The following is a 15,200-nucleotide window of genomic DNA, read 5'->3' as shown; positions in this document are numbered from 1 at the left end:
CTAAAGTCCAAAATGCAAATGCGCCAAATTAATGAATAATGAAGTCACACAATACCCAGAAACAAAGATTATCTTTAGTAGTCTATAGGCGAGTTAGCCAGCGAACTGACGAGGCCCTAAAAATGCATCTGATCTCAATAAGTACACCTAGTATCATTTGTGGAAGTCTTCGTCATCTGTTGTGTGTGCGAAGTTTTATATAAGATTTAAATGAATGTTGGTCATGAAATTAAGAGTGCCAACCTTCACATTCTATCTCGAGCAAAGACGCAATAAGGAATCAAGCGTTTCTTAAGTATAAAGAGAAAAAAATGAATGCTCTGGAACAAAGAGAAAGACTATTCTCTTTAAGGCGGCCTCTTCCATCGAATTCTACTTTACAAGCCACATTTCGAAACCGTATTAATCACTTTTTTAAATAAATAATCATTTGAAATATTCAGGTGCATTTGGGGCCTCTTTCAATAATTGAGAAAAGCATGCAATACCTCAATTACGTAAAATGCTAAAATTGCTAACTGGGCTTTGCTTCTGAGCAAGGTTGCGAGGGACTTGAGAGTTAACTAAATTAGAATCAGAGTCCCTTCTGGCAATTATTACATGAACGTACTGTACCACGTTCAGTATTTTTACTCATAGAACTTTTGACTTTTAACACATCAAAAGACGAAATCTGCTGATAATACATATTGATAACTGAAAGATCATGCAATCTACGTCTATCTGCTTGCCTGTCAAATCGATATATAAACAGGCAATGACTTAACAATATCTTTATATGCAGCACTTGGTATTTCTGTAAGACCTTTGGATGTACCTGTACTTGACTCAATGTTGCAAGAAGACCCAATACTTTCGCTATCTGCAGTGTCAAGATTTGAGTCCTAAATTTCTGTGTGAGCATTCTGCTGCATATGGTTTTTTAATGTATTCATTGGAAATCCAGACAACCCCTCCAAACTCTTTCATGGATATCGAATTCTTTAAATAAGTAAAACATTGAGACTGATAATTCTCAAATTTGGATCCTAACAGACAGCAAAAGCTCAATATAAAAAAGACTGACCACACATTCTAAACAAGTTGGACCAATACATTATCTCCAAATTAACTACATTTGCAAGGACCTGATCAGGGAGCATACCATGGATCCCTTCTCATGTGGGCAGCCACGAACATGATATTGCTGAAGCAAGGAAGGCCAAGGAAGGAAGTCCCAATCCTTTACTCTTCTAGACTGCAGGGCTTAGAGATCCATGCCTTGTTTAAACTAAGAACTAAATCAAAATGGAAGATTCCCCCAAAGCATGACTGGTATGCCGGGAGTTGTCCAGAGTTGTCTCTGCCGTGCACTAGTCCAAGGAGCGCTCAGACGCGCTTATCCAGACTAAGGTCTGACCATATAAAAAGGACTTTTCTCCATCAGAGTTGAAAACATCTATACACATTGCCACTGCTGGGCACATACTTCCCCTCCCCATATAATTGACTCTATTGGCACCTCTGTGAGAAAGCTGGTGAATGACGTAAAGTCAGTTTACAATCTTATAGTTCGAAACATTCTCTTGGACTTGGTTTGGATTGGTTTTCAATCCAAAGAGGAGGAGAAATAGCAACAAGTCTGTTCCTGATCTGGTATTCTGATTTGCTGCCCATCAGCTCACCTCTCATCTTTATAAAATAGCCTTCCAACACTTAGAGGGGAAGATGCTGGAAGACCTTGTCACTCATGTTCTAATCAAGATAGATGATGCATTATTTAATTAAATAAGCAGTTTTCATAGCTTCAAATGATTTCTATCATTTAGCTTTTAAAATAAAAGAAATGACATATTCATTTTCTTTTTTCACGTGGGAAGACGGAACTGGAAACCAAATTAATTATATTGTTATCTAATTATATGGTTTTCAATTCGTTTCGTCAAATATTTTCCCAGTAGTGCAGCTGAACTTTATTCTGAGTAAACGTATTTGCAGATTAATAAAAATACTTTCGTCAATTTTGAGGAAACAACATTATTAAATTATCTGCAAAAAATAAAAATACTACCGAAAGAACAGATTCATCGTGCCCAGGCAGACTTTTGAAATATCAACTAACGGTCCGAAGATGCATCGTGGCGGGGGATGCCGCTGGGCGGAATGGGTGAAGTACGTCGGGAGTTTAACTCCTGTCAGGGCTACCCTAGGCGTGAAGGCCATTCCATTATGCCCAGCTAAGGTCTACAGGCATTGGCGCTAAGCCAGATGTCTACCTTTGATGATCCAGTCTTAGGACACTGAATCTGACCATTTTCTCCATCTACGAGCCTATGTTTAAGCATCTAAAATATTTCGGTTTTGTTCTGGATCCTGAAATACTGAGCAACAATCATATAAATCATTTTGTGTTGAGAGCTAGGAGACGCCTCAACATTCTAAAATATATCTAAGGAGCTGAATGTGGTGGTAACACTACTACTCTCAGAAGCATCTATATTTCTCTTATTCGGCATATCCTGGAATATGGATATCCAATATATTGTTGTGCTTCAGATTAAAACTTGCAGAAATTTAGACGAGTCAAGCTTAGTGCTTCTCGAATCATCAATGACCTATGGAATTCTTGCCCCAATGGCATGGTTAAATAATACAATACGCATTGTAGCCAGTAGTCTTGGGTTACGAAATAGAACCTCCGCTTTCCGAATTTGGAGTAACAATCAAAGACTCAAAAGAAACAGTCCGTTTAGTCAAGTACTAACATGCAGCATTGTCTCTTGTTTTGTGGAACAACATCACTTGATGCAGTGTTTCGATCCATCTGATGGTCTTGCTGGTGTATTTTACCATACTGACTACCTGTTCAAGTGAACAGATAAATCATCTAGAAATTTATCTAAGGCAACTGACTCTTGAGAGAAATAATCATATTCCAAGAGACGCAGTTCAAATACATACGGAAGGTAATAAAAATAAAAATAATTCTAGTGGAATCTACACCAAATCTCAAGATGAAGAGTTAAAAATCTAGAAGAGTAATCCCGAGTTCTGATCTGTTTTTGTTAGAGAGATTATTGCCGTCAATGAAGGACTAGAATTGCTCAATTCATTCACTTATAAAAATAAAATCTGGATTCTGTTAGATAATAGAAGTTCAGCTCAACACTTCACCAACTGGCGTAGTGTGAGATATAATGTGGCAGTGAATACACTCAGAAATCTAAAATCTCTTTCCTTGTGTCATCAGAATCACCTACAATGGATAATCTCACACAGTGGCATCATGTGTAATGAGATTGTGAGTACCGTGGGAAAGTGATGCCTTTGTGCCTATTTACATTCTTACCTGCGTAGATATTTTCTCGAGAGCTAAAAGCCAGAATAAAGCCATTTCGATTGTTCCACCGGTACGTCACTGGTCATGAAGTGGGTCTCTGTCTCTTGAGTGCAGGAAGCAGGAGCCGACTACTCTTACTCTCTGTCTTAGTGGCCATCTTAGAACTTTAAAATTATATGAGGGTTCTAAGCAAGGCTTGAAATCTTCCCCAATTATTTTAGGGAAGATACTTCAGCTGATTGCATTCTTATTTGTCTGAGCCGCTCCAGCTAGGGTCTTATTGACAGTCCATTGTACGTGTTTGACTTCTTCATGATGGACAATTTCATAGACTTAATATAGCTCTGCCGTCCATTTGGATGTGCAACAATACCAACAATCGAATCGCAACAAAAAATCGAAAGAAAAAACTTGTTGGTGGAGAAACACTTGAGCAGCATTCGGAGAGTACATTTTTAAAATACTATCATTCAGTTTACAATACTATAATCAGTGATTTGACTTCTTCTAAAATTTTGGAATCGACAAAAAAAAAAAAAAAAAAAGACGCTGTATTTATTTTTTAAGAAATTATTAAAATACAGATTCTTCAGCCTATTACAGAATTTTGAAGTTATGGAATAAAGGTTTGCAGAATCCAGCAAAATGTTTTTTAAATAGCCATTTTGGCTGAGAAATACTTGTCCAGCGCTCGAGTCTTTCCTTTAAGAACATGTTTTTAAGGATTCATAATTCAGCTTCAATTATCCTGTCGTACGACTTCTATTCTGCATGGATTGCGAAAAAAAAAAGCAAAGAATTCTACTGATGGCATGAAAAATAATTACATGCACAGATTCACTGGAACCATATAGGCTATTGAAATATTGACTAAGAATATAATGAATCAGAGCAAAAAATTAAAAAAAAACATTACTAAGTCTTTACTTTACAAAAAAAAAATGTCCAGTATTTTAATCATGAACATTTTGAAGATCAATCATTCAGTTTCTTATATCCTGAGATTTGAATTGATTTCTTCTTAAATTTTGAAAGCGACATGCTATATTCCAACAGGCGATGCTACTGGAAGGTGCATCGATCTTCTGGAAAATATTTAAAAATACAGATTAAATGGACCCATATAGACGTTGAAATATGGGTTAAGTAAAGGTTCCGAAGAATCGAGGCAAGAAAAGAAAAAAAAAAAAAAAAAGGCCCTTGATCAGCGTTCGGACCATGTATCGTTTTCTTAAATTTTGGAAGTCACATGAAATATTCAAACTTATTGCAAAAAAAAAAAAAAAAAAAAAAAAAACCTATTTGAAATAGAATTTATCTGCTGAGCACTGGATCACTGCTTTAACGAATTCCTGAAGGTTAATTAGGCCTCTTTTGAACAAACATCGACTTCATATTGTTGCGTTTTTCATTAATAGTAGTGTAGTATTAATAATAATAAAAACTATTATTCATTTAATTAATAGCGTAATCACTTAATAAAAAAATGTCCTCAATATACATTAAAAGTGATTTGGAATTATGAAATCAATCGAATTTGAGTTTTATTATAAGACTGCGCAATAGGATGAAAAATTAAATATATTAAACGATTTATAGACATCCGAAAATACTTCATTTTTGTATTTTCATCTTTAAAATTGTAGTTTCATTCATTGACATCTATAACACGAAAATAAAAATATTTTATTTCCAGTTGGAAAAATGAAATTCGAAAGAATGGATATGAGGTTTTAATATTTCAAGATATAACTGAAAGTAGGATTATAAAGCTCTGAACATTTTAAAAGTATATACGTATAAAAAAAAGAAAACCATTGTAATATTTAAAAGAAAATTCTAAGATGTAGTTTAAGTTAAAAATTTTTTGCTTTGTTTTCTTGGTGTTTTTCTTTATTTCTTTCAAATGTTTTGGCTTAAATCTTGAAAAATATTTTCTCAATAACACTTCTTGTGGATTAATAAATATCACTTATAATTTAGAGATTTCCAATTAAAAATGAAAAAAAAACTATTTTAAAGTAATCCCATATACCATAAAATTTGTAAACACCATAGATAGGTATTCAAGGAATCCGTTAAATAACGCCTGCTCTAATATACAATTCTTCAGCAATATATTATTTTAAGATCAAAGATATTTTAAGATTATATTAAATGAATTGAAACTTATTTATAACTGATAAAGTTTAATTGAAAGGGCTTCTGAGATAAATCTTCTTGATGGCAAAAATCGGGAGAAAAAGAAAAATCTAAAAAAAAAGTCCTGCATAACTTAGTTTATTCAAGTGATTTAATATTATAATGTATTAATAAATTAAAGTTCTACCACTCCAGAATAATTGTTTTATAGAGCTTGGTTTTGAAAAAAATTTAAAAAATAACACCATTTGTTGGAGTCTCATTCTTTTAAAGGTCATTTTCCTTTTTAAATTAAGTGGACACGTTTCGAAAATCTTTTAATGAATTTGTCAAACGAGTGATTGAAAAAGATCGATCGAAGAATATTTGTTTTCTGTCGGAATTTTTTAAAAAGATTTCATACTCTTGAAAAGAATGTTCACGAAAAGTTTAAAAAAGTTTCGAAGGATAATTGCTTATTAAATTTAAATAAATAAAATAACACTTTTTGGATTTTGAGTTATTAATCTGAAAATAATATTTTAAAGTAATACGATAAAATTTATAAACACCACTAAAAATTTATTAAAAGATATTTGCATATAAATGAAATAAATTAAATTTATAATTTATATAAATACACACATATGTATATAATAATAACTTTCAAATAAATTCTTTCAAGGAGAAACAAAGAATGTTTCAAACTTATAATATATTTTACAAATTTGTTTTAATAAATTCAAGCTTTTATCTCACGCAAAAATTTATAATTAGATGACCTCTTATTGAAATAGTTTTGATTTTATTTGTTTTCATCAATTATATGTTATTTTCATGTATATTTATAAAATTCATATTTGAAAAAGGGGATGAAAAATTAAAAAAAAAAATAGAAAATAGAAAAAAAAATGAAAAAATTGAAAAGAAAAGAAAGGATATAAAAAAGAAGAAACAAAAGAAAAAAGTGAAGAAAAGAAAAAGAAAAAATATATAAAAAATACAAAAAAAAATATAAAAAACTGTTAAAAAAATGGAAAAAAATTTAAAATAATGAAAAAAATTAAGAAAAAAGGAAGAAAAATCCCCATTAATTGTGCATGCTGTATATTATATAGAGTAACAATTTTATATATTATTGTTTATCAGCCGACAAAGCAAAGTTTTTGTAATTTTTCTATTGCCATATAAAATGTGAAATGTTATACATGATATATATATTTAGTCATCGTGTAATTGTCAAAAATCTTGACAACTGAATGTTTCAAACATAGAAAAAAATATATATAACACATTTGTTTTAAAAAATTGAAACTATTTTCTCACGCAGAAAATTTATAATTAGATGATTTGTTGTTCAAGTAGTTTGTGATTTTATTTGTTTACATCAAATGTTTGTTATTTCCATGTTTTTTCATTAAATTTATATTTGTAAAAGGGGATTAAAAAATAGAAAATAGGAAAAAAATGATGAAAAAATATATAATAAAATATAAAAAAGAAAAAAAATTAGAAAAGAAAAAAAACATAGATAGAAAAAAAGAAGAAAAAAAAAGAAAAGAAAAGAAAATGAAAGAAAAATATGAAAAAAATAAGAAAATATAGAAAATTACAAAAAATAAAATATAAAAAAAATGTTAAAAAAAGAAAAAAAAATTAAATAAAAAAAATATTAAGTAAAAAATCCTCTTTAATTGTGCTTGCTGTATATTATATAGAATTACAATTTTATATATAATTGTTTATCAGCTGTCCAAGCAAAGTTTTTGTAATATTTCTTTCGTTATATAAATGTGTAACTTATACACTATATATATATATATATATATATATATATATATATATATATATATATATATATATATATATATATATGTAGTCATCATTTAATTTTCAAACATCTTGACAACTGTAACGTCAATGTCCACGTTGTATGAAATTATAAGAAATTTTATTTTTATCTCTGAATTTTTAATTTAAAAAATTGTTTCTCTTATTCTATTTGAAAATAATATCTTTTTATATATTTTTTTTTCATTTTAATTAATTATTATTGTAAGGCTACAAGATTATAAATACTTTTTAAAATAATAGGTTAATATTTAAATTCGTTAAGTTCCTAATTATGATTAAATTTTAAAAGGGAATATCTTTAAACTATAAGAAATTATTTGAGCAACCTGGTATTCTTAAGTGTATTGATGTTTTGCTTCATTATAAATTTTTATTATATAGTTTCTCATTAAAATACAAATTATAAGTAAAGGAATTATTTTATGCACTGCAATAATGAAATTCACTATTAATTATCACAGTTCTGTAAACGCACATCTTGGGTATGCTTTCAGATAGTATTTACTTATAACTGTAATAAATACGTAAATTATTTTAAAAAATTAAGTTTTGCCATTAGGTATTTTGGATTAATTTGTTGTTGGCGTAAACTGAAATCTACAGAGATTTGAAACTTGTCTGAAATCTAAATAATCTTTCTTTCTAAATTGTAATATGGTTCATACGTTTCAATAAAAAATTTTGACATCTTTGAGAGACTATCAGCTAATTTCAAAACTCTTCTTGAAAATGGATTTATAAGATTAACTCCAAACTCTGTTCACTACAAAATTTTGTAGATAATAAATGAAATTATTATTGCAATAGAACATTTTTGTTCAATTATTAAGACGGAGACAACGTGAAAATTTTTTCCTTTTATGAGCTTTAGGTATTGTTTCTGAATGTGATAACTTTCCTAGTGCCACTATAGTGTAGTAAACGGTTGTAAATATTTACGCATTTGCATTGAATGGATAAAATGCATACAAAGTAACTTGGAAACATCTCTAAAGTAGCCGGGCACATCGGTAGTCTCCACAAAAAATATTCACTCTATTTCGATAAAGATAAGCGATTAAGAAATGAGAGATGAATGCACGCGTATTGTTTTAATTAGGTATGTGTAAATTCTCACTTAAGAGCGAAATAAAGTGCGTTAGATTTCTTAATTGAATCTTTTCTTTTTCCATCTAAAGGGCCCCTTGTAAGAATATCCAATAAAGCACGAAGAATAGCTCCACCATTCATATTGTTTTATAAAGCTATAGCGTTCCGGACTTTTAATCATTAAACTGATCATAAAGGAACTAAATATTTTTTCTGTAATTCGTCAGAAAGAATTATCTATGAAATTGTTTTTTTAATTTATAAATACCTGTCATCAAATAATGCAATGGAAATTTGGTCCAGGTGTAGATTAGATGTAACAAATAAGAAAGTTTAACAATTATTTCTTTCATGTTATTTGATTATTAAAATTTGCTAACGTTTTGCCTTTATAATTGAAATGTCTGATTTTAGTATTTCTAAAGAATTTAACTAGTCATGAGCATTAAAGTTTACTTGATAGTGAATTTGATTAAACTGAAACAGTTGTTCTTATTTGCAGAAATATTTCACGATTATTTCTTGATTCAATCAGAATTAATTTGCATTCAGTTTTTTTAAGTGATTTAGTGGCCGGTGATTTAAGTTTTCTGCTATCTAATTTTTGTTACAAAAAAAGAAAAAAATAGAAAAAGAATTTTTTTTTCACATTTATTTAAAAAAAATTTGTGTCTTCGACATTAAAAATAAAAATATAGTTTCTATATGTGATCAAGGAATACATAAAAAACAGGTAGGAAAGGGGACGTTTTCGATATACAATAGAAAGCCAATCCAGTTCAGAGGACCTACGTTAGTAAGATTTTCGAATGATACATGTTTTTCAATATATTTATCACTCTGGTTTGATGTGTTTCTTGGTCTTTAACTTTAATGTTGTGATGTTGAGCAGTGTAGTCTTTTGAATCTAAATGTATGTGTTTAATGGGTCTGCAGCATATTCTTCATATGATATATGTAGGATATGGTTAGATTCTACAGTGGTTTAAAGGTATTTGTCAAGATACCTGAGTTACAACCAGCTGTATCTTGTCATATTCAGAAAATTAATTTTTCTGTTCAAGATATTTGCATTTCTATCTCGTAAGCTGGGACATTATTAATGGCGCTTTATTGCTTGCGTTTCTACTTGTGAGAGTTCATTTTTTCTAAGTTTCAATTTATTCATAAGTCAAGGAAATATTAACCTGAGAAAGAAATACATTCCCCGTATTACCCTACATCTGCAAATTGTATCTTATGAGGTTGTTGCCTAAGAAAATAACATTTTTGATGAAATTTAGGTTGTCAAGTTCAAAAGAAACTGTGTGGTTAAAATTCGAGGTATGCTTCCTTTTTCGGACTGTTGTAGAGAAAGATTTCTATGTATGAATGTAGAACGAAACCAATAATTCTGACGTACGTAATGTCTTCTTGGCCTTGAAAAAGAGATGTAGGAACGTTGTATGACTGGTGGTGTTAATTTTTTTCGAAATGAAGATAAGAAATTTCTGTTGCTAAGAGTGGAACATTGAAATTTGTCAAGTTGTTAGAGTAGACAAAAACTGTTACTTCCAAGCAGGATTATTCTTTCGGCCAAAAAATGAATGCAGAATCGGAATTCACTTAATTCTATTTTGTAATATAACTTGTTTCCTGATATTTTAGTCACTTTTTTTAAAAAGAGTTTGAAGCTTTTGCGTTTATTATGAGAAGGATCCAGTTTATCTTGTGGTTTATGTTGCTTAAATGTGTCAAGTATTTTGTTGGACAGATTATTATATTTACTTCTTGGGTACGAAAAATTAACGAATAATAATATTGCTAGATTTTTCAGTCTGCTCATTTTGACTATAATTTTCCACTTTTGAAATAAAAAAAAAATAAAAAAAATAAAAAAAATCCTCTTCGAGAATAAAAATCATCAGAATATTCAAAAATCAAACTAACGTAATAAGTGGAAGCCTTCTTAGTGTAAAAAAAAAAAAAAAAAAAAAAAAATTATAATGGTCTACATATCCCACTGGCTTCAGCATTGCAGGGACAAATACAGATCCAATGGACCTTTATGTATTTTTGAAACTTGGCAATGTAAAGGGTCCAGAAAATTACAGCAAGAAGTTAAAAAAGCTCTATCTTGGCGAAGAAAAATACTCGATCGTTCCAACCATTGTAAGGATATATTGTGACGATTCTGTGTTTCAATTTCGAATTTCCTATTGTGTGACTTGTTTTCTGCTTCAATTTGAAATGCACGTAAAGAATGCAAATATTCGTGCCAAAGAAAAAAATATATATCGTATACTAGAAAAAAATTATTCCACCAGAAGCTGACTCATGCGATGGATTCATGTAGGCTTTTAAAATCTGGAGTAAAAAAATTGTAAAAACAAACATTGCAAAAAAAAACAAAAAAAAAAAAAAAAAAAAATCGTTCCAGGAAGCAACTGGGCGATTGTTCCAACCTGTAAAATATCTGTATTATGATGAGTTTTTTAATGATTTTTGAACTCTTGGAACGTAAGATATGCAAATATAAATAGTAAAAAAAATAATAGTCGTATTATACACGCAATAGACTCAGCATTGATCGCCTGGGTACTGATAACAAATACATATTTAACGTATTCATTCAGAGCTCTTAAAATCTGGATTAAGTGAGTTGTCTGAGAATAACTGCAATAAAAAATCCTTAACGGATAACAGTATAGGATTGTTGGAACTATTGCAAAAACTATGATGTGCATTAAAATCCTTCAGTTTGGAATATACTGTTCTATACTCACAATTCTGAATGATTTTTGAGTTTGTCTTACCGACTGCAAGTAATCACAGTAAAAATAAATAAATAAAAAAACCACTTTTGCTACCTTATGCAATATTTATCGTTTGAGAAGTAATTTCAAATACAAATTTCACACACCCATACAGAATTTTAAAATCTGGAGGAAATAAAAAATCGATAAAGAAATCGGAATCGGGAAAGAAAAAAAAACTTCGTGCGGAAGGCGATTGCTTCAACCATTGCGAGGTATAAGAGTGACGATTAACTGATCCGTGACAGATACTTGAATGGCCCGTCATGCTAAAACGTTCGTGTCCCAAGCTATTGCAAATAGAGGAGCACTATAAGTGACCATTGAATTCGAGAAAGTGACTGCAGCATAACGGTGTTTGGCTGTAAATCATTTGTTTCTTTCTTGGAGATTATAATTGCCTTCTTGGTAGATGAGCCCTTAGTAAATCAGTTTGTTTGAATGGGGCAGTTTGTTTTCATGTAATGTCTGAGGATGTGGATGCTGGAAATGTGTTCGATGAAAAAGTTTAAGGATGTGTAAAGCTTGGGTAAGCCATATAGGATTGCCAGAAAAGATCTGGGATGAAAGAGTCAGTTAATTTTCACGAGGTGTTGGAGGATGTAGATGTTGCAAAGGATTTTGAGAAATAAGTTTAGGGATGTGTAAGGCCTCGGTTATTGACATATAGGATTGGTTGAAAAGATCTCAGAGGATTGGTCAGTTTGCTTTCGTGTAATGTTGGGGGATGTTGGAGATGTGTTCGATGGATAAGTTTAAGAATGTCTAAGGCTTCGATTATTGTCATGTAGGATTGCCTGAAAAGATCAGGGATGAATGGGTCAGTTCATTTTCTTGTGGTGTTGGAGGATGTGGATGTTATTCAGGATTTTGAGGAATAAGTTTAAGGATGTGTAAGGCTTCGGTTACTGACATATAGGATTGGCTGCAAATATCTGGGATGAATGAGTCAGTTTGTTTTCGTATGATGTTGGACAAGATTTAGAGGAATAGGTATAAGAATGTTTTAGGCGTCGGTTATTGACATATAGAATTGACTGAAATGGACCTAGGATAAATGGATCAGTTTGTTTTCCTGTGATGTTGGAATATGTGATGTTGGACAGGATTTTGAGGAATATGTTTAAGGATGTGTAAGGCTTCGATTATTGCGATGTAGGATTGGTTGAAAAGATCTGGGATAAAGGGGACTGTTTATTTTCATGTAGTATTGGAGGATGTGGAAATTGGGCAGGATTTTCACGAATAAGTTTAAAGATGTGTAAGGCTTCAGTTATTGACATAGAGGATTGGCTGCAAATATCTGGGATGAATGAATCAGTTTGTATTCAAATGATGTTGGATAAAATTCGGAGGAATAAGTATAAGGATGTTTTATGCTTTGATTATTGACATATAGGATTGGCTGAAAAAATCCTGGGATATATGTGTCTGTCAATTTTCATGAGATGTTGGTGGATTTATATGTTGGAGATGACTTAGAGGAAAGCATTTAAGGATATATAAGGCTTTCCCTCTTGACATATAGAAATGACTGAAAAGATCCTAGGGTGAATGGGTCGGTTTGTTTTCCTACAATGTTAGAGAATGTGGATGTTGGTGATGCGCTGGAGGAATAATTATATGGAAGGGTAAGAGTTTTTTCTTATACCATGTAGGATTAGCCGAAAGATCTTGAGGGTGAGTGGTAGTAATTTGAAATCAAGAACATTTTGTTTTCACAGTAATACTTTCATTAAAATTTGTTTCTTCAACGAAAGTGCTTAGTAATTTTTTTTTTTTTTCATTTTTTCGACTTGCGATTTCTGCATCACTTTCAATACTATAGAATTCTTTTATTCAGTATTTAAATTTTTTTTTCTCAAGGGGATATCGCAAGAGCTTTCAGAATTTTGATATTATAAGTTTCTTTAATACTTCAAAAGTTTTTGATTGGATCTGATTTGTGGTTTCTGTTCATTCGTTCTGTATGGAAATAGCTGTTATCATTTAGTAAGGAAATGATTGGCTTAGAATGTGTTGTTATAAGCAGTTTGATGAGAAAGTAGTTCTTTGACATTAGTTTTGATGTAATGTGACCTTAGAGAGATGAATCTTCCAGGACAATCCAATTTTAACCTATGGAACTGAAGTTAAATATGAGATGTAATTTCAATATTTGTGCGAAAATTCAGTCTTAAAATCAGAAATTTTTTATCATTATACAAACTTTAATTATACTAGAGTATATATGTTTAATTTTAAATTTTAAAAAATTCAATACCTTAAACATTGTTTTTTAATATCTTTAATTTTTATCTTGAGAATTTTTGAACTGTGACAAAATGAAAGTTATTAAAATATATTTTTTTGTCCCTCTAAAATGATAGGTTCATAACAATTCAAAAGTTCCACTCTCGATAAGAACTAAAACATTTTTTCCCGTTATAGATTAAAGTGGAGTTCTGAATTGAAATATTTTGTTGTTGCTTATCATAATATTTTTGGTATTATATAAATTTCACTGCGTCATATTTAAATCTGTGAGAATCAATATTTGAAATTAAAATATTTTAGGATTGGAACATCAAGAGAAATGTAAAGTTCGACTGTTCTATTTGTATGTTCAAAATATCTATAAGAATTTCAACAAATAAATGGAACTTTTAGAATAGATATAGAAATTCGGGTATGATTTATTGTCACTTTTAATATCAATGTTATTAGATAAAATATTCAACAAGAAATTTTTAATAGAATCCTACGGCAATATAATTGACTTCGAATAAATTTATTTATTAAAAAAATTATCTCATATCAATGCAAATTATCTTTATATTTTAACAAAATTCTAAATCAATGCAAGATGAATAGTGAAAATGAATGGCATTTAAATTCTTAAAATTATCTTAATCCTCCTTTATTATCAGGTTAATTCAGATCTTTGGTTTGCAAAATACACTTGAAAGAATAGGTCACAATTTAATATTTTAAATGGTACTGAATTTCTTCTTTGTTAAAACCACGTTGTCATTTATTATTCAAGTATTAAAAAAATAACGAATCATTAACTTTATTGTGTATTTGGTAGAATTTTGTTTACTGATGTTTCAGCGAGCCCAACAAGTTGATAATTTTAACAAAATAAGTATTGACTGTGAAATTAAAACCAATTCCTTATCCATGTTTGATAAAAAAAAAAAAAAAAAAAAAAAACACACAACTAACATCCAGGAAGTAATTTAAGAATTTCAGCTCTATTACACTCGAAAAATGCTTCGCAAATTAAGAACATTTCCTTTAACTTACAAAATGTAAGTGGTCACAGAATAATATTGACATCTATCATTTTTGTTCTTTGCCTCTAAAATTTAATTTTATTAAATAGCATATATTTTTACCTCAATTGAAATTATTTGAGAAATGGAAATTAAAACTGAAAGAATCAATCTTTGAATTACTTAAGGGAAGATTTCAAAAAATTAGTGTTACTAAATTTACTTTATGTATACAATTTGAGCCATTTTTTTTTCTATTACAAAAGGACGAATTCAGAATTTATTTATAGCGACCTGCAAGACAGAGTTTAGGAAATTTCACCTTATCAAGGGGTTTATCAATTAACTTCGAAACATAAAATAATTTATTGCCGTTGGTTTTTAGAATATTTCAGTCAAAAGATTTCCCGTGTTATAGATGAGTGAATGATACCCATATGTTTTAAATTATAAAAAAGGCTCCTTTTTCTTTTAAAACTAAATAGCAAAAAATACTCATCAAAGAAATGCTTGCTTATTAAATTTGCGATGCAGCTTAGGACGTACTTTTTTTTTATTGGAAATTGCATCGTTTCGAAGTCTTTGTGGAATATTCGGACCAAATGACTCTGAGCTCAAGCGTATGACATTTTATTTTCTGTGTAATAACTAACTTCTATACATTTAAAAATTCGAGAACAAGTTCCTCTTCTAGATTCTGACTGAAATTTCTTTTTAATTAAATAAATCTTATAATTATTTTCATGAGACCAATGCGTTCTTAGT

Source organism: Argiope bruennichi, chromosome 2, assembly GCF_947563725.1.
Source record: "Argiope bruennichi chromosome 2, qqArgBrue1.1, whole genome shotgun sequence".
In the NCBI taxonomy this organism is placed as follows: Eukaryota; Metazoa; Arthropoda; class Arachnida; order Araneae; family Araneidae; genus Argiope; species Argiope bruennichi.
This window is presented reverse-complemented; position numbering follows the sequence as displayed.